At 42.9% G+C, this 21,590-nt stretch overlaps 1 protein-coding gene across 1 annotated transcript in view; it reads right to left on the minus strand.

The window, feature by feature from the left end:
• Positions 1-11,321, minus strand: part of LOC119654514 (zwei Ig domain protein zig-8-like) — a 570,111-nt gene extending 558,790 nt beyond the window's left edge. Inside the window, exon 1 of the mRNA XM_038059957.1 lies at positions 10,438-11,321. The gene's annotated coding sequence lies outside the window, so the exon portion shown is untranslated. The remainder of the gene's footprint in view (positions 1-10,437) is intronic.
• Between the last annotated feature and the right edge of the window lie 10,269 nt (positions 11,322-21,590).

Below are 21,590 nucleotides of genomic sequence, written 5' to 3' on the forward strand. Positions count from 1 at the left end.
TTTTTTAGTTATTTGTCAGCCAGACATGTGTGTATGTAGGTATATAATAGATGCGTGCTAATGAACTTTGCGGGTAGTGCCTAATTCAAATAGATATAAGAAGTAAATCGGAAATATGGGTACGATCAATTTATATATGTGCATATACGAGTATGTGTACAGTATTCGGTAATAGGCAGTTTGTTTGTTTAAGGTGAGCGTGATATCTATGGCTGTAATATGTACGTATGTCTCGTAGTTTGGAAAAATATGAAGGATTATGTTGGATTTGTAGCTATATACGGACAGAAAAATGTGCGTTGAAGTTTCTCACATAAGATGAACACAAAACCTTTATACCCGAAGCACGAGCTTCCGGTATTCCGACTTGTTTTGAATTTAAAGATGAAGGATATATAAAACATTAAAATCCTGAAAACATCCTGATTTGGGTGAGATTTGATTGACAGGGAAGTGAAGGTAGAATATCTCAATTATAAGTGGTTTCATGATTTTTTTAAATGTACAATAATCTTAATCGAAGCCCTACATAATGACGAAATCTATGAGCGATACCATGACTACTACTTTACAAATCCTCTTCAGACGTTGGCTTATTGAAGGATAAGAAGTTTGACAATTAAACTAACCTTCGAGTTGATTCTTGAGCAGGTATCGCTGCGGACACCACCCCACCTTCCGCACAAGACAATACTACACATTAAAAAAACCTGCCATCCAGGGCACTCTGGTGTCAGGATTGCCTAAAATCGGTCAGTAGCAGTGTTTATCAGTGCGAGAAAATCCTAAGTTTCCATATTCTTATCCAAAAAAAATTACCGAATTGTGTAGCAATACCATTATTTCCTGACTTTGAAACTAAAAAATGGAGGAAAGTGCAAGTCCTTGGGCAACGTAAGTCCTATTCAGTCTAAAGGGCTCCTCCTCGGACACCACCTTGCCGTGGTGGGGGAGCCTGTGGTAGTTTACTACTACATTAAGGGTGTCCAAAAACACATGAAGATGGAAACAAAGGACTGTAAATCTCCAAGCGGTAAGAACTCACAGACTTCGAATCCGCGACGTTGAGAAATTAGGTCGTGGCCGAAACACGGATTTTAGAGGCCTCACCTAAATCATGTTCCCCACGGAGAAATCTCTGGAAGACAGGCCCTCCACTTCAGTGGAAAACTTACACCCGGTGTCTACGCCGCGGTCAGCCGAAAACGATAGTGGAGCAGCTCTCTTAATGAGAGGAACTGGAAATCTGACTACGGCCGGCCTATCGGTGACACTGTTGCCTAACTCTTCTCAAATATGATGGAGGAAGGTTGGGCAAAAGGAAACTTTAGCCGCAGAGGCGAAAGGACTACAGGCTTGCTTGTCAGAACATTCTCCTACACCTGTACCCGCAAAAACGGAAGAAAAGGAAGCTGGTAATGTGGACGCAACTGGTCTGTGAAAACAGATCCATGCAGTCCGGCCTCTGTTAACCTGAGAGGGCTTCTAGCCGACGACAACGGAATGCACTGCGAAAGAAGGCGAAGTTTCCTGGGAATGAGGATACGGACGTTGCTATGTGCAAGCGTGGCAATATCCAGAGAAATCGGACGCAAGAAAGCGGAACTTTCGGCGGAAGGTGAGGACAAGCTACTAACCCTGGTGAGATCCACATTGAACGCAGCAGACTTTTCAGTTAGCGGCGGTTTTCATATTAGACTGCACTTATGGCTACAAACATAAGAGTTAGTCAAATCAACCTGCAGTATGCCAAAGCTTCTTCCTATCTTCTGGCGGCAAAGCTTCTTATAGGTTCGTTTTGACAGAATTTGTGGTATTGAATCAGTCAAGGGGACCAGGATCTTCTACGATGAAAGATCCTCGAGACCGAGGGTCTGCATTCTGATTTCAAAATTGTTAGAGGCAACCATGCTGAGAAAATTCTGTTCCCAGGACCTTGCTGCCGTCAACTTACAAGACCAGGAGAAATGTCATAGTTACCGCTGCTTGCTTCTTTGTGCCCTCTGCCGACGCAAGAACTAAGAGATCTGGTATTGTATGCAGAATCAAGTGGCCTTGAACTTTTAATAGATTGTGATACGAACGCACAGGATATTTATTGGGGCAGCAACAAATGCAATCCTAGAGGAGAGAAGCTGTTTGATTTTATCACTTCAGCTGGTCTGATGACCGCGAACATATGGTGCGCCCCTACGTTCGTGGGGCCAAGAAGAAGTGAAGTAATTGACCTAAAAATCTCCACTTCAAATTTGTTGTTTTGTTGGTTGATTAGAAACTGACGAGTGCTAGATAAAGTTTCACTCTGAGATCACGGTTACTAAGAATTTAGTCTAACTATTGCAGGCGAACAGTCTGTAATTCAAAGACGGAATCCTAGGAAAACGAATTGGACGAAGTTCAATGAACTTTTTAGCGTCAAAGTTGAGCTCCCTAGGCGACTAAGGACTCCTTTGGCGATAGAAGATCAATTGAAAACTCTGAATCGCACACTTTTAGAGTGTTTTGAAGAGGCTTTTCCCATTTCCCGAGACCAAGGTGGTAAAACAGTTCCATGGTGGAACCGAGAGCTACAGAAACTCAGGAAATCAACTAAATGACTTATAAATCGTGCTTGCAAAAGCAATAAGGACTTGCTAAACCTCCAGGACTCGCAGTGTGAATATAAGACGCTCGTAAAACGTTCGAAAAGAGACTCTTGTAGAGCATACTGTGAGGAACTGGAAGGTGAAAGGGAGACTTCCAGGCTATTCAAAGTCCTTAAGAAGTATGAGTCGGATTCTCTTAGAAAACTGGATGGTCATCACGAACTCCAGAGTTGAGTCGTCTTAGGTTGTGATAAATGCACGTAAAACACACATTTTCACTATTAGGATGAACTTAAGCGAAGTTTTCGAGTGAATTTTTAGAATATAGTATTATGCTATGATTAGCTTTATTTGAGCACGTTTCGGAATGGGATGTATTTTGAAGCTTAGATTTTGTATAGGGGCACCATCATGAGTTTTTTAAGATTTTTCGGTTGGACACATTCTAAGAACTAGATGTGTTACACTTTTTAAGTCATACGTTTTGAACCCACAAAAGGTAAGGTTAGTAGACAAAAACTCCGAACCCCCATTGCAAAGAGCAAAATCATTCATTTCAAGCAGCTCTGCAGGGAAGCTGAGTCTGACCCTAGGGGTGGCGCATACAAGACAGTTATGGCATCAATCAAAGGAAAGCATTCCTCACCGATTACCAATCCCAAGTCGCTTAACGACCTTATTAACATCCCATTCCTCAGAATATTAACGACAGACTTCCGAGCATCCAAATCAATCCCAATGAAATACCAGAGATAAGCCACGAAGAGGTATTGGAAGCATCCAAGAACATCAATAGTCAACAAAGCTCCCGGCTTAGATGACATACCGAACATAGCTGTCAACCTGGCAGTAGGGATAGTACCAAAAACTTTCACACAAGTATTTACTGCATGTTTGAAAGAAGATATCTTCTCTGCACAGTGGAAGATATAGAAATTGATACTGATTTCGAAATCGAGCATGCCTTTAGGCGAACCTTCGTCGTATAGGCCAATATGCCTCTCAAATACCATCGGCAAACTTTTCGAGCGAATAATTTATAATAAATTACTCCCAATCGCGGAAAGGGGGTCTATTAGAGAAGCAGTTTGGATTCCGGAAAGCGAATCAACGATCGATACGATAAATCTGGTGAGAAATCTGGCTAAATCGCTATCGAAGGAACCAAAAGTGGTGCGATAACGAAAAAACGCCTTTAACTCGGCGCGATGGAAGGAAATCATTGAGACACTTTCCAGGCTGGATACCGCAATGTTCCTTATACATAGTTTTCTCGAGTTTCTGATAGAAAGGAGGCTTTGTTGCCACTCAGATGCGAGCCCTTAGGAATATTGAACAACCCGTGGTATACCACAAAGATCAGTCTTCCTACCCTTATTGTGGAACATGATGTATAAGGAAGTGCTAACGTTGCGTCTCCCTGCCTAGGTTACCTCCTTTTGATTCACAGAACACATAGGAATTACAATCGCAACAAGCCACGTTGATGATGTCGAAATATATGCCAATGAAACAATCTGCCAGATAAAGCCGTGGTTGAGAAATACTGAACTATCACTCACAGAGCACAAGCAGGATCAGTAATTGGAAACCAAATCTTGAAGTAGTTTTCGATCAGAAGTTGAACTTCAAACAACATCTGCAATATGCAGTTACAAAAGCGTCTAACATCAACAGCACTTGATTCCATGAGATCAGTAGCCCAGAACTTAGGAAAACCTGGGTTTCATTACGAGGAGGGTGGGCCTTTCATCCCCTTTATACTGACACGGAAAATAGATATACCAATTCGAAGGAAATTCGACTCACCTCTGAGAAACCCCAGACAACCCGTTACCGTAGATGATGTAGACCAATTTTTGGAAAATCGCTATCGTAATGACCCCTGGCGGGTATGGGACGTGTAGGTCTTAGCAAGAATCAGCCGGACAATGCTTCCTCGCAAGATAGCGATTCTCATCACGGAGAGAATTCTTCTCTAGCATCTCAATTCAGCACAATACTTCCCACAGCAGTATTCAAGGTGAAAGCAAGAGATGAACAGTTGGTCGCAGTTCGGTGCTTGGTGGACCAGGGAAGCCAAAGCAGCTACTTAACTGAGGAGGAGGCCAAAAAGAAAATAAGCATGGAAATTTAAGAAGGAGGGTTATCAATAAGCCAAACCTCTGCAATTGTGGTTCTGACTGTTCTGTTGGAAGACCGGTCAAAGCTTGAGACTAAGGCATTTATTGTGAAATAAGTAACTAAAGGAGTCTCCCTCGTCCATCGCGACGAGTCGGTTCTTTGTTCGATGGTAAGAGGCTCGGTGATCCGGTTACAGAGCATGCCTTTCGTGTCCCGGTTCTACTAGGGTCCAACATTCTACCACAGTTGCTTTTGGTGGAAGTTGATGAAGGGTTCCTTCCGTAGAACACGCGGCTCAGTTGGGTGATTTTCGGCGCGGTGGAAGTTCCTGGTTCGAAGGTCACCACTGTTCATGTGTTACGGAAGAGTTTGAACAGAAGCTTAGGAACTTTTGGAACATGCTCTTCAATCATGAGGGAGATGACAGTCTTGAGGAGGAGGAGTGCAAACGACTTTATCAAACGGAGCATTACTGCGAGGCCGACGGACGATACGTAGCACCCATTCCTTGACGGCAGGGAGATATCAAGCTCGGAAACTCCTATCACAAGGTAGTCCAGCAGTTTCTAGGGCAAGAGAAGCGGCGGCTGAAGAGCACTGAGCTCAAACAAAAATCCGATTAGTTCATGTCAGACTGTCAACACTTCCGGCACATGGGGGAGATTTCTCAGGACAATAAAAATAGGAAGGTCTGCTACATACCCTATCTGAGCGTCATTCGCAAGGATGACACAACCACTAAACTCAGAAATGAAGTTAGTCTGAATCAGGGAATTTCGCCAGACCCGAAACTGCAGACTCGCATTTTTGACATAATCACCCGCATACGTAAACATAAGTATGTATTCTCCAGTGACATAACGAAAATGTACCGCCAAATTCTTTTGCAGAACGAAGATCAAATCAAGTTGAGAATTCTGTGGAGAAGCGATCCTGGGCAGGCCATTGCGGAGTATTTTCTAAAAACCATCACTTACGGAATGGATTATGCATCCTAGCAGGCAATAAGGACACTTCATCAAGTACCCGAGGACAAGGCCCCCGTGAGGAGATTAAATGGGTGATTAAAAAAACTTTCTATATATATAATTTATTGTATGGAGCAACGACCCGGAAAGCTGGTAAAACAATAATTGGGGGTGATGGAGCAGGGAAAATTGACCAAATGGGTCGCTAACTTGAATGAAATACTGGAGGAATGTTGATGACAATGTAGATCTGCAGAAAGCTGAGAGGGATTTAAAAATTGCCGGGTGGCATTACAATCCTCGTGAAAATAACGCAGCAAGCTTCATTCATATGTTGACCTAGACCGACCATTGAACCACCCTTTCGATTATGGTAATTTTACTGTTTATTTATTTATTTATTTAACGGGGAGAATACACAGAAAACAAATTCCTTATTATATGTTGTCCTCAAAGGGAGGAACAAGTAAATCGCTTACCTTACACTTAAAACTAGAGAAAGAGACAGAGTGAAAGGACCCAAGCTGTAGGGCGTTGTAGGACCAGCATAGCCTCGTAATCGGAGAGTGGAAGTGAATCTCGAGCTCCATGAAGCAGAGGTGGCAGAGCGGTCCTTCAGGCAATTGCAGAGTTTAAAAAGAGTACACATATTAAGGAAGATACGACGTTGCTGGAGGGGGGGAGAAATTGAGGGTGCGGAGTCGTGGCGGATAATCAACCCGTGAAAAATTCTTTTTGTAAAAGAGGATCCGGGTGAATTTGCGTTGTACAGCTTGAAGATCGCGGCAGTGCGGAAGGGGAACCGAACAACACAGCAATATTCAAGGATGTTTCTAACACGGGAATTGAAGGTGTTAAAGAAGGCTGAATTAAGGTAAGAATGTAGGATAAAACCAGACATTTTGGAAGCCCTATTGATGATGTCAACGCAGTGGGAATTGAAACGAAGTTTGTCGCCGAATATTACACCCAGGTCTTTGAAAGAGGTCAGTAGTGGAAGGAGTTGTCCACTAAGAGAATAGAAAAAGGATGTTAGGGAGGGTTTAAGCGGCTTGTTGGCCGAACACAAATGGACTAAATTATCAAGGTTAGACTGCAGGAGAGCACAGTCCAGCGGAGAAGAAACAGCGCCAAACAATTTAAGATCGTCTGCGTAAAACAAACACCGGCAGGTGAGGATGGAGGCGAGGTCATTGATAAAAAACAGGAAGAGTAGGGGGCCAAGTATAGAGCCTTGAGGGCCGCCGGAGGGAGAGAATAAACATGATGAGTAATCATAAAAATAAATTTTGCAGGAAAGTTATGGTCAACGGTATCAAAGGCTTTGGAGAAATCAGTATAAATAGCATGTATCTCTGTCGTGAATTAAAGCAATTAGCAACGAAGTTGGTAGAGACCAGAAGGTTTGAAACCGAAAATCTACGTTTCACGAAATCATGCTGCTCTTTGACAATGAGGTGATCGAAATGCGCGGTCAACCAGTCGTTGACAAGCAAAAAGGAGAGAAGAATAAGTCCGGAAACCAGAAGCTGGACGCTTCAGGTACGAAAGGTTTTCTGTATTTCTTAGTCCGTAGCACGTAATATATGTATATATTATGTGAGAGTATCCACTTTCGGGTGATATTGACACTCAGTCTTGAATTTGCAAAGAAGCAACAATTTTGACGTATTATAACTTTGTTAGTAATAGTGCGATTTACACCAAATTTGGTAAGATTATGCTCCATGTTATAGCCTATATCACTGCACAATCGTGGTGCTAGTATGAACTTAACTTTCTAAGAAATATCAAAACTAACTAAACTTACATGACTATATTTGATTAAACAAAAACGTAAGCCCCCTTTTGCATGTATGGGGACCTCCCTTAAATCGGACGTAAAAGGATGTAACTCATTGTATGCGTGACCGTTCATAGTTCCCACCTTTCAACTAAATTTGATATAAATCGCTATAACCGTCTCCAAGAAAAATGCGTGTGACGGACATACAGACAGACCGATAACCGATTTTAATAAGGTTTTGTTTTACACATGGTCATGATTACCAATGAGGAATTCAAACAAGGAAGACGTAAGGAAAGGAATGGTCAGAGATTTGGAGCAGTCAGCATTTAGAAGAGGCGTAGAGGGTGGAGGAGTTGAGGGAGAAAGCACTGAAGAAAAGTTGGTGCAGAAAAGGTCGCAGGATTGTTGTGGGGAGTTGGCAATGGAGTCAGGAAAGCTGATAGAAGAAGGGAGAGACTGAGATTAATACTGCCCATCGCTCCATTTTACACAAAATAACTTTAGTTAGAAGTTAACGAATACATAATTACGATTCCTGGTTCATGCGTTCCTCCTTGTCGCTAGATTCAAAGCTTCATAATACAATAATGTGATTAGAAAGCGGCTTTCGCTCAACGATCCTAGTAACCACAGTAACCGAAAGTAATTAAAATGGATCCCTTTCATAAAGATAACGATCAAAGATTAAAGATTGTGTAACCAAGGCAGCTCATCAGCGTTTATTGTAGAAGTTGCCGAGAAAGCAGCATAAATAGCTATCAGAGAGTCGAAAAATAGCATTTTACCAAACTTTACTCAGAAAGATGTAATCAAATCAAAACCTTTCAAAATGATAAAACTACACTACAGGAGCCTTGGCCAATTCATTACGACAGACTAATGTTTGCATCCACTCATGCCATTTTCCTAGTAAAGCTTTTGTGTTGGACGAAACAATCCTGCCATTCCAGAGCTATATTGCATCTACAACTTCAGTATCAATCAATCCCAAATTGCACAAAGCCCATGGCGAGTATCATCATGAAATTCCACTGCGTGAAGCTGCCAATCGAAATACCATGCATATCCAAAGAAATTGCCTGCGCTTCCGTTAATTAAAATCCGCCCCATACGCCAAAAAAAAGCACAACAGAATATCGAAACAAAAATTAATCCCCCGATTCCATTGACTAGAGCATATTTTACACAAAAGATAGCAGCACATATCATCCGTCTAGCAAAGTAAATACCGTTATGTGCAATTATCAAAACACCATTCAGATACGAGGGAATATCAACGACCCTTAGTCGACCCATTCATTACATTGGGAACCCTTGATTCGATTTACTTAAGCCAGACGAAACCTCTTTCCAAATTTGAGCTGTATAAAATCGAGATCACGTAAAGGTTTACCCCAAAATTAATAAAAAAAAAAGCGAAAAGAAGATAGGACCAATCAACCCAAATTGCAAATTGAAATTAGCCCGCTACTATTGCCATAGTCGTTGTCGGTATCCTTATCCTTTTATGATATGAAATTTATTGAGGTACCTTTAACTGCCTTGTCCAGAAACAAAATTTAATTAACGCTTTTCGAGGGTGTCCTCATTACATCGTCAGCCAACCGGGCAGCCGGCCCGAGATGAACAGCATCCCGAATTCTGCCTGTCTGTAAAAAGGCAAAGAGCCCTACGCGAGCACAACGAAACTGTGCACAAGGATGAGAATGAAATGTGCTAAAACAAGACAGCCAAGTGATTTGTTTTAGTCCTAACAAGCGTAAATGGAAAATGACTCTGAGCTTCTACGGTTACTACCTCGCTTCCTCGTCTTTTTCTCCAAAATTATATCGATAAAACACCCAGACAAAAACAATGACGTAGGCAGGAGTGTGAACGTGGCAAGTGTGCCTGTGCAACCATCCAATTCTCCAAGCTGACTCTTTGCTATATCTTTGTCCTATCTTACTTGCCACCTCCATATACGACACGGGCAGGATGATGCTGACTGTGTTTAACCAACTTCACGGCAACTAGCACAGGCTACAGCCACTCACAGACGATTGACTAAATGACCTAATTCAGAGCATAAAATCAAGAGACACGAGAAAGTTCTAAATGTCCCAACCCACCGCACTCCACCCCCCCATCAACTCCACATGGAAAAGGATGGAGCATCTTTATTGTGAACCGTAACGACATTCACTTATGTATACGACAAAGTTGAATATCGTCGGTTATGTGCCGTTGTCGCCTTATATCTCTAGTCCTTATAGTTTTACGTTGCTCAGCATCATATTCCGCTGCCGCTACAACGCCCTAAAGTCCTTACTATCGGACATCCACAAATTTTTATGATATATTACTATCAGGCGAACATGTCCCGGAAAGACTAAGCAAATCATCAGTAGTCACACGATGTTGCAAAAGATTGAGTATTTTTACTGTGTCCACTACCCTTTCTTTCTGCACCCTTCTTGCTTCCTACAGAGCTAACAATGCTTGGAAGCAGGCACCCGGATGCGAAAACCAATTTTTTATTGCCCGCCGGAACCCACATTGTGTCATATAGGGGTTTCAATTTAATCTATCATCACTCATATCACACAGTACCAGCAATAAAACGGACTATCATTTGAAGAGAGTAAAACTACCACTTGGGGAACTTGTTTCCCTTTCTGTTTTAATCAAGGATAGTGTGATACCGAGTTGGGTTGGGTTTTCAGCAACAATACCCGACCTTTATTTGCATTTGATTAATACATTTCAAAAGTTTCAGAGTTGATTGTGGAGCAAATTCAGCTTGGTTTCCTTGAAATAGATACTATTGAACTTGAAGATTGTAAGAAACGATAGTAGACTTCAGTCAGATAAGCTAAAAAGGACTCACTATCTAGTCATGACGATGTTTGGTAACCCCTCCAGAAAGGTCAACGGCAAAGAATGAACCTACAGCACGTGACCATATGAGATATAATCAGACGTTACTTACCGCAAAAAAGCTTCTCCTTTGAAATATCACTGTAATCCTTCCTTAAGAGATGTCTATAAGATTTATCACATCTAACAATATCCACTTCCTATAAATAATCCAAACGATTACTGAGTGCACGTAAAACACTTGTTCACCAAAACACCACTTTCATTCATCCTTTCGGCCGAGAAACGTACCAAACGTGAATAATTGCCGGGTCTCGAAACTCCTTTTTCTTCACAACTAAATGATGACACCACACGAGAAAACAAATTACACCCTCGCTCTGCATCCACTATTCACATCAATTCCAGCACTATCAGAAACTCTACACGGGGACCAGCCAAAAAGACGCTACTGGAGAAGCTACTAATCTCGAGCGTCTACTTCCGCGAAAGCACTCCCGAAACGAGGTTTCATTGGATCAACCCGTAATCCTTGAATACAAATGTGAAAATCATTGGGAATAACTAACGGTCCCGCTTCAGACCGGAATCAATTCAATTTAAATTCATTTTTCCTTTCACCAACGTATCGACCTGATATTCTTTCGAAACTGTATGAGAAAGGATCCAAACGCGGCGTCGTATCCGTCCCCGTCTCACACAGAAATGACTTACACTCACCGATGTTCCAAGAAGACTACTGTCAAAAACGCAACCCCGAACGCTGATAGTTATCCTTGCGCTTATAACAACTCGGACGAACTCGGTCCGGTTATTGTGCTCCAAAAGCCGACAGCTTGTTCATTGAGTACGCCGAATGGATGTGTATACTACAGGCTGAAGCGAAACCATAGGATACAGCAGAAAAAAGCTTGAAGCAAACATTCCATGCTGGACATTAACGAGACAAGTCCCGGAAAAAGGACATAGAAACGAGGCGCTGAGAAATAAAATGAGAATCGACGAGAGCGGATTTTGTCCTTACCTAGCCCAAATTCTGCACGAAACATTCTCTCTTATATTATCATTATAGCCCAGTTATTGAACATCCTCAATCTACATAATAAGCTCAACGAATAGTGCCGTTCTAGGTCGAGGATAATTGAAAACTCTCTTGAGTGTCCCCTGGAAAGCGTCTCCTACATCAAATTTTGCCATTCACCTGACAAGCCCTCAAGGAAAGTGAAAACTCACTAAAGGGGAATTTCTCCATTTTACTTCCATTGGGAGAGTGCGCACTCCCGAAGACTTCAGCAACAATATTCCTGTATTGCCAGAAGGAACCTATTCGGATGGCAAAGGAAGTTTTTGAAGGGTATCAGCCACAAGTATACTACAAACAAAAAATACCTTAGGACATAATTTATATCACAAAGCCCATTAACTTTTAAATACCACTATCCACACCCATTGAACACCATATTTGACAGCTATGATTTTTACCTCCTCCAGCCTACAGAAGCATACTCTCCCCAAATAAAGTGCAAGCCAAAATTCCTTGAGAAATGAAGGTTATCACCTTTCATTGGCATCTGCAGGTAACAACATCAACCTATAGTGGAGGTGGCTGTCAAACACGGGGGACATCCCCTACTTTCCTCTCAGGTGGCCCATAGGTTCCACTTTAAAAGATGCGAGGAGCAATTCTCGGTTCATGCGTCATAAGATCAGCGATGCCCGGGAGGGCTTATCCCCTACGAGGAGATTCCCAGGAGACCAGTCGCTCACATCTGGTTTCCCAAGATCTGCACGGATAAGGACAAGCTCGTCCAATCCCTCTGCTTTAAAAACCCCAGGATTCCCATGGAGGAACCTCAAACGAACACCCAATCTTTTCTACTCCGTATAAGCGGAGAATGGCTTGAGGCACCGTAAAAAAGAGACTATAAAGTACGGCTCGGAGTCTGGAACGCAAAGATGAAAGTGTTCCGCCCCGCAAAACCGAACGATGACTTGGATTTAGTCGACGCAGCCAATGAGCTGTTGGAAGAGATCAGGATCGACGGTCCGACGGATACTGACAAACCCCTAAGCAAGCAGATAATGCTGAGGGTAGCGCAGGTTAATCTGCAGCCTCGGCTAATCTGCTTGTCCTCCTCCTAGAGGAAGACATCAACATCATCCTAGTAGAGGAGCCATGGATCGGAGACAACCGGACCAACAAAGGACTTTAAAGCAAATATTATAATTTACTTCACAACACTAGAGACGCTGATCAGGGCAGACCTATAGCATGTATTCTCGCGAAGAAGAGTCTGCACACTTTTCGATGTCCGGACCTGAGATTCAGCGACATGGCTCACGATCGATTAGTTCCACCAGAAGAACTGCAACATTTGACGATCACCATAGCAGCAAAGAAGGCGAACCTGTTGATAGGCTGCGACGACAATGCAAGGAATACGTTTTGGGAAAACTCGAAAATCAATGAAAGAAATGAATCATTCTTTGATTTGATTATCAATAAAAATATATTACTGTGTAACTGAGGGAGTGCACCAACCTTCCACTTTCCCAGCTTGGAGAATGGTGGAAAAAGATACTTAATATCACCCTACTAACCAACAATGGGATTCTTAGGGTGGCGAACTGAAGAGTGTCTGACCAGCCACACAAGTCTCTCAACCATACAAGGACCGCCTGAAGAAGTACAAGGCGGCCATCAAGACTGTCAAAAGGCAGTCCACCAGCAAATCTGCAAGGCTCAGTAAGTCCAAGGAACATAGAAGCTCATCCTTTCTTAAAAAGTCGGAAAGTTCACGGCCGAAATTTTCCGGTGAAACCTTGGAGCTGTTGCTTTAGACACAGTTCCCTGCCTGTTAGGAGGTGCGAGACAATCAAATCGGTAATTACCGAGGATAAGGTCGGCTGGGGCTCCAGATGGCAGAATGCTACGGAAGCAGCAGAACTCCTTAGGGAGCAACTAACTCCCTCTCTTGTGGTCCACGGACTCCTCTTTTTTTTAGATTAAACACCCAGGCGGTTTCGTCCAGGGCAGAGCCCGTCTGTCAAATTTTTTGGAAAACTTGGGTGCTTAACCCGAAAAACAGGAGTCTGTTAACCACAAGAGAAGAAGTAAGTTGCTTCCTAAGTGGTCCGATCCGTCATCAAGTGGGTGCGAACTCAGGACTCCCAGCATCCTGAACATCGGCCTGGTTTAGGTCTTAACTTACGACGGATTTCACTTCAATATAATTCGCACTCATGTCATGTTTGCGATTATATATAAACGGATTGATTAACACCTATCGCTACTTTCGGTCACGCTGCTACCAGGGTGGAGGTGTGGCAGCGTCTGATGAATTGCCACACGTGCCATCATTCATGGTTTGCTGAAATGAACTTCAACTCCCCTCGCGACTTCCCGACCGACCCGCACTCTTCTTCTACCATTCTACGTCAAGTGTCCGTGGGGCCACCCACTTCTCGGCTACCTTGGCAGAGTGGATTCCATTGCATAACCTAGCTAGAAATGCAACGCCCCCCGTCATTAATGTATGAATCATCCACTCCCATTTTCGCTTTCCGATCAAATTGCCCACGAGCGATAGGCCTGTGGGCCTGTGGGAGACGAGCGTACTCCGATGATAAGTCGCCGGTAGGAGTTTACGAAAGCTTGGAGCTTTCAAGTGACAGTGAGGGTCACTTTCCATGTGCTACTCCCATATAGCAATACAAAAGGAACATTAGCACAAAGCAGTCTTTCATTTCAATTTGATCTTGGTGTTGAAACAAATACATTTCCAAATTTTAAATAAGGCTGTGAAAGAGGATCTAGCGCTATTCATTTGACATAGAGTTCGGTGCCACCGCCCGTAGAAACCACGCTTCCTAAATATATACAAATAGACCTTTAATGCTCCGCCAATTTATGCAGATAGGGCGAATGCGATGGCCCGTCAAACTGAGGGCCTTGGACTTGTTAGTGTTTTTCTTCGGTCCGGCTCTACTTGCCTCTGTTTCCAAATCCAGAGTCATTTGGCCAAGGTCCAGGACTCACTGAAAGACCAAATAGATACCATCAGCGCGTCCTCCGGACAAGGTAGCATGAAGAGCGCTTTCAATAGCAGAAGAAATAATATCGCTGACAGGATACGACATTCAACTCCCCCCTCTGTGATTTTACCCTTGATGCAGCAATTTACATTTTGTGTCATCGTATGTCGATTTGATAATGGCTTTTATTTTCTCCGGAATGCACTCCTACATAGAGCACTCAAGATACACTTCCTGTTCACGATGTCGAAAGCCTTGTCGAAATTAATGAAATAAAGATCAAAATTCCATGTACTGTTCCAAAATGACCGGCAGGATATTGATATAGTTAATGCAGGATGATCCGAAGGGAGGAGCCGAAACCAACCTGCCCGCTATCGACTAAGTTTTCGACATATTCGACATAGCTTTCCAAAATTATTTTAGTCATTATCTTTGTGCTTTCCAAAATTATTTTAGTCATTATCTTTGTGACGGTCGAGAGTAGCAGATACCCCTATGATTGTCGCACTAAAAACCGATGCTCTTCTTTGCTGCAAAAATTGCAGGTGCAACGATAAAAAACTTTGGAGAGACACCGTCGAGCTTAGCGGCTTTTCTCCATTTGAGTGCAATGAGGCTCGAGATGATTTCTCTTCTGCTTGGAGGAACAGGCCGTATCCGCTCTAGATGTATACGGTTAAGAACTCTACTTCAACTGGTCGTTATCGTGGATGAGGAGTCGACTGTTAACGTCCTTCACAGAACCATCGAAAGGTTTGCAATCGCATGCAAATTCTTCCGTGATACGGTGTAAAATTCTGAAATCATAATATCTGGGGCTTTTTCCACTTTCCTGACCTGCGCAATGACAAATTCCCTTTCGTTACAGAACTTCGGACTTCGAACTCGTAGTTGGAGTTCGTTACGCCCACTATCACTCGCAGCGATCAATTCCACAATTTCGCAGTCAGCCTGGCCTCCGCGGGAAGTGGCCGATGATCTGGGTAGCACCAGAGAAAAGAGCAAATCCATCGATATTCTCAGGCCAGTTACCCAGTGCATCTGCCATAAGATCATAAAACGCACTGCGACCGCGACAGAAGCATCATACGATGTTAAACTAGCGAAGTCGAACCTCTTCTACCTTGCGTGATCCATTTCAAAGCCAATGTAAGCGCCTCTGTTATTACGCACATTCAGAAGACAATTCCTAAACCTAGTACTGATCGCAAAGTGGCCAATATGATTACTCATACGGTGTCGATCAGTTGAAACCCAATTGATACTATGACAAGCCCTATGCTCGAACAATGTGCCACCAATGACGAGGCAGTGGAGATTGCAGAAATCCACAAACCACCAAGACTGTCTTTCCCCACCAGATGTCCGAGGAAAGTGTTGTCAGAGCCTTACCATTCAGATCATCACAACCTTACCATTCAGATCACCCATCACTATCCCAATGTCCTTCTCCACTATATCAAAAGTCTCCCTTGGTGCATAACAATTATGGTACTCCTTAAACTGGACTGGCAATCAGAATACTGTCAGAAACCAACTCTCAGGTCAAGAGAAGGGGCATTGCGGTAGCCGTCAGATGCAACCCGACATCGATTTCACGTCTACCACTTGGCTTTCTAGAGTACAAACGTACATTTCCATTAGTGTGAGAAGAGGAAGAGGAGTTGTCCCCAGAGCTCTCCAGAGGAACAAACCCCGTCCTGTGTCTGTGCGCAAAAGGAAGATGAGATATTTACCGAGAATAAGGGTCTATCCCACGCGGAAGACAACAATATTCTGCATAATACGACGTGATGAGGGAAAAGAAAAACTGCATTTTCCCAGCAGTATTTCAGAAGGGCCTCGAAACTTTTCTAAGAACTGTGATCAGGGTAGTAAGGTGGTATAGGCAAAAGTGGTCTTCACATTCAGATACAGGTAAGAAAGACAATATTCAAAATACCTGAGGGTATGAACCAGGCGGAAAGCATGATGGGGTCAACAAGGTAAATCAGAATAATGTGGTAGTTACGTATGGTGTGAACCAGGCACTGATTAATGTACCAAGTACACTGGCGGTCTCTCGTAGCAAAGGGAGTGGTAAGCATACTAGTATATTTCGGGCTCCATAGACAGGTGTGTCAACTTGAATCTTCAAAGGTCCCCAGCAGGAGACAGAATATTGCGATCCTATGTATGTATTAGTATTAATTGTAAAGCCTAGACAACTAGGACGAATCCTGAGAATAGTAAAAAAAAAACTAGTCGGTGCCTCATCCAAAAGCGATTAAAAGAGATGTACAACGCCGCATTGTAGCAATGTGTGGATACACTAACCTACAATGGAACAGCGTAGCAGTGCATTCCAGATCTGCCCAATCAAATGCAATGCAAATATTTCCCATGACCACCATTATCTGTATTGAACTGTGTCAAATGGTAATTTAATTCACTACATTATCGATCGCGCCATTTTTCAATACTGGGGATCTGTTTATGTATCCAGAGATCTTTTTTGAAAGGAGCCTACCGTTGCTACCATTTTCTGGGCAGTTTCTGCCTCGTGACTTTTAAAAGGACCGTAATCACTTCAGCTTCAGCTTTCTATGATAAAGACAGTACACATCGTTCCCTAGAAGGTACCACTGACACACACTACCTCGCCCAATATTGTCCTACTGTGGGCCCAACATCAAACTTACCCTGTTCTGTTTTACTGTTCACTGCTCCTGCCCAGATCGGAGTCGGATAGAGAAGGATAGATTTGACTTCACCTACAATAAGCAGCCTGAAGAATTTTTTTACCGCCCCCCCCTGCAATTTTAGGCATCATCCTTGTATAAGATGAAACACCATTGGCTGCTATCTCTCGTGCAAAATATAGGTACCCGATAATCAAACCCAGGGAATCTGATGGTAACATCATAATCGGATGCGGCCGAGTCTCCCGCGCCTAAAAACGAGACAAATTGTACCAACTTGTCCTCCAGGTTAGGGATTAGGTAGAACTGAGAACCGCACATGGAAAACAAACGGAACTTCGGACTGGTTGGATTTTACAACGGCGAACCCGGCAACGAAAACGGACTAACAATTTGGGCATTTTCTCATGAAACGTTTTCGCTCCCTGTACAGATCGAGGAGCTGATGGAATTCCAACCGAACTGACTCAATATCGATGGCACCAAGTACACCAAGCGGCTCATCAACTTATACTCAAGGTGTAAGACACCGAATCAATACCTGACAATTCCAAAGAGGCATTATCTGTCCCATACATAGAGAGGGAGGTCTCACGCAGTGGAGCAATTATAGAGGTATCACGTTGCTGAGTATCATCTATAAGATATTCTCTGTTATCGCTACCGCTAGGTCGGATAGTCCCATACGCACAGAGCATCAATGGCTCATACTAGAGAGGCTTCACTCCAGGCAAATCAGTAACAGATCAGATTTTCTTGGTGCGGCAAGCGATGGAAAAATTGCGTGAATATGGCCATCAGTTGCACCATCTTTTCATCGACTTAAAGGCCGCCTATCATAGCATAGCCAAGGAACTGATAAGACTAGGCTGACCCTGGCCAATGTACGAAACCACATAAAAGCAGCTGGATCACTCTCGAAACTATTCGACATCAACAACAATCCACAACCATCCTCTTTAAATCCACGCAACTGCTGGCCTATGATGACGGTATCGATATCATGGGAAGAATAACCCGAGATGTCCAAACTACACGCCTGATCACTTCTCCTATCTAGAGTCGAAAATCACAACCGATAACAGCTACGATGATGAAATCCGCGCACGGTTGTTGGCAGCCAACAAAGCCTATTTCATCTTACAAAAACTGTTCCGCTTGAAACGTCTCACAATAGGGTCAAAGCTCCTACTGCAGAAAACAATGATCTTGCCAGTCCTTACATTATCCTCGGAGACTTGAATGAGGACGATGCAGCCCGGAAAGTGTATAAGGGCAATAAAAGTAAGAAAACGGGCCAGGCCCTGCTTCCGTTGAAGCGATGGCGTACATAGGTCAGGACGCCTTTGAAAGATATCAAATTGGTGCACCTCGCCCCAAAACCGGGATGTCTAGGGTTCCTTATTAAGACAGGTCTAGACCAGATACCAATTATTGCGCCGTTGATGATGATCATGATTATCAATCCCGATAATGACAATATTATTTTTTCGCCGTAGTAGAGACCACTTCAGTCTTTTTATCCTTTAAATTAACTTTGGCCCCATCTAACCACGATTTAATAGCATGAAAGGTTTTCACTTCCAATGTAATTCCACGTCTTCGATTAATGTCGTCTCCTGCAGCACCAGAATAGAAATAACTCTTGATTGACCTTGATATGCAGCCAGGAACACCCAGTTTAGCCAAGGCGCCCTTACTTTAAACCCAGTTCACCGAATTAAAAGTATTGCTGACATCCGGCGCCACCACCATGGAACACTTACGAACGGCTATTGTCTCTTGAACTCTATAGGCTCTATAGAAGAACGGAAGGAGCCTTTTATATATCACCATCTTCAACATCTTCGCATAGTACCTTAAAAGCAGATAGAGCCATATGAAAAGCATATGGAGGGTGGCTTATACGACTTCGGTAGCAATACCACTTCTGGCTCTTCCATTGGCAGACAGTTCCGGAGCTTTGTTATCTATGATACATCTGCAGCTCTCCCTTTGTTTTACCTTGACAACGCCTGAAATCGAAAAGAAGTCCAGCCTCCACTGCCTAACCGAACAAATTGCTCGGCGTTCTTCCAATACTATTTTTAATACCTAAGCCGCCACCTTATTTAGTGATCATTGTCGACAGAGCATTATCATGCCACTTATTTCTTAGAATGAAGTATGGAATTCACTATACATGCTAATCCTCTCCTTTGAACACCGCATTCAAATCAACAAATGCTTCCAGAAAGCCATTGAAAATCCCAATAGCTAGTGTTTCATCGGATTCGGAAAGTATTTCGTAAGCCAGACCATGACAGAACAACTCCGTCTCATTCATGCTTACAAGGATGTTCCATGTCCTTTTTCTCCAAATCAATATAAAGTTGCGTAGCCTCGTAATGGTTAGCATTAATCTGCAACAACTCTAATAGACGCTGCTGCTGCTTGCAATCTACACGCTCGTTGAATAGCATGCAACTTGGCACTCCTGCTTCAATGGTATCTTCATCCTAAATACGATCAAGAACACATTTTCAAACCATAATAACCTTTGCTACACATGTAAAATATTGAAGCAAATGAAGACAATTAATGTATGTAAATATTTACTAAAAAAGTCTAGTTCTACCATTCGAAAGGATATGGAAACTGAGAAGAGTTCCTCAGCATCATTCTATATACGAGTATATATCTCAATAAAACTCTCTCTCTCTCTCTAATCTCCAGTGTCCTTGACTAACTTATAAACTCTGAAACAAAGCGCGACTCCATGCCTAGATTGAAAAGCATCCCCGTGCGGCATAGGGTGGCAAATACAACCCGCTAAAAACCACCGCAAAAGGACAACCGCAGTTGACCCAGCCTGAACAAAATATGTTATGTATTATGTACTCGTACTAGATATAACCTACACTTGGATACAAATTGAGTCTCGTATGTCCCGTCACGAGTGTCAAGTGCTTAGAGCGTACAGTCCATGATGGCATCACTAAAGACAGTCCAACGATGACGAGTCAATGGAAGGAACCAGCTAATGACAACATCTGCAGACAAAGACGAATACCAAACCCAATGAGAAAACATATCAAGAAGAACTCGCCGAAGTCCTCAACCTGCCAAGTCTTGAGATGACACTTCGACCAAAATAAATACCAAAGCTACACGTACCAACTCGACGCTGTTCAACTCATGTCACTCAATTTAAGGACAAGCATTATGTCTGACCATTATCTTATTTCTGTCCACCTGGATCAAAAAACCTTATTTCTGCCCATCTGGGTCTAAAAAGTCAGCTAAAGGTTGTATATCGTGCAAACATGACTATTGAGAACCTACAGGATAATAGGAACGAAAGATATGCGTTTACAGTAACATGGATGAGGTTGAACTGCACTTCAAAATGAGGTATTATTTTTATTGTGCCTATTTCCTATTTCCAATTCAATCGAGGTTTTAAAAAATTACTCCCTTTTCGTTCTCACGACAGCCCAATTAGACCCCCTCCATACACACTCCAAACTGCTCGAATGTTGTTCCAGTCCAGAAAGCTTTCGTCAATCCCCTGATTCTTCCAAACTTTCAATGCGCAATCGTGCCCTCCAGGACTATTCTTCTCACGAAAAGTATGCCACAAAGGAAGTAGATCAGAGGAAATGCCATCCAACTTTTCTCCATTCTTTTTGTATCCTTTTGGCACTAGCGATTACTCCTGCTACTTCCCTTCTCCTTGGCTCTCTCCTTAGCCACACTATTTTTTCATTCACATCATCTCACACTCGATATCAATCCCAGCTTCCTTGATACACTCAGCCAAGGTCATAAAAGTTATGCGTGCTCTTTGGCTTCTTGTTTTTCGGTTCTTCCATTCTTTTCTATTTTCTAAAATCTTTGAAGAGCTGTCATGTGCTCTGAGTCTCTCCCATGTCGGTCGTCTTCTGGATATGTCAATTCAATTTATCTTTCCGCTAGCATCCTGGGAGAAGGTAGGTGAGACGAGGAAAATCGAAGAATTGCGATAAAGGACAGAATGGTAGTTGGATAGTTTGGTGTCGTTAAGATGAACAAAAAAAACGTCGAACAAGCATTGCAAGCTAGTGGCGATGTAGAGGATACCATGTAGGAACCAATAAAAGGATTCCTCGAATCTTGCTTGGTACTTTTTGTTTTTCAACAGATTTTTCCAGCGAACAAATGCAGTCGTGGCGACAACGAACGTATGTAGGGTTGTGTGTAGTACATATTAACGTCCGTACGTAGTATGTACACAGGACGAATCAATAAATTCACAGACAATATGTTCCGTCGAAATGGATTGTGTGCCCGATATTCATTAAAGGATGATAGGACATTTACACATACGTACGAGTGTGTGCACTGGGGAGGTAATCTCGGAATCTTGTTTGCCTACGGTCTTAGCTTCTTCACGTGGTGTTCATATGCCTAAATGCTTCCTTGTCTAGTCAGCAATTACTTAACAGGTACTTTTGTTAGGATGAAGCTCGTGAAAAAAAAGCGTTAAGGATAAGTCGATTGGCAAGAATTTAATATGTGGAAACAT

This window comes from Hermetia illucens, chromosome 1 (genome assembly GCF_905115235.1).
Source record: "Hermetia illucens chromosome 1, iHerIll2.2.curated.20191125, whole genome shotgun sequence".
Lineage (NCBI taxonomy): Eukaryota > Metazoa > Arthropoda > Insecta > Diptera > Stratiomyidae > Hermetia > Hermetia illucens.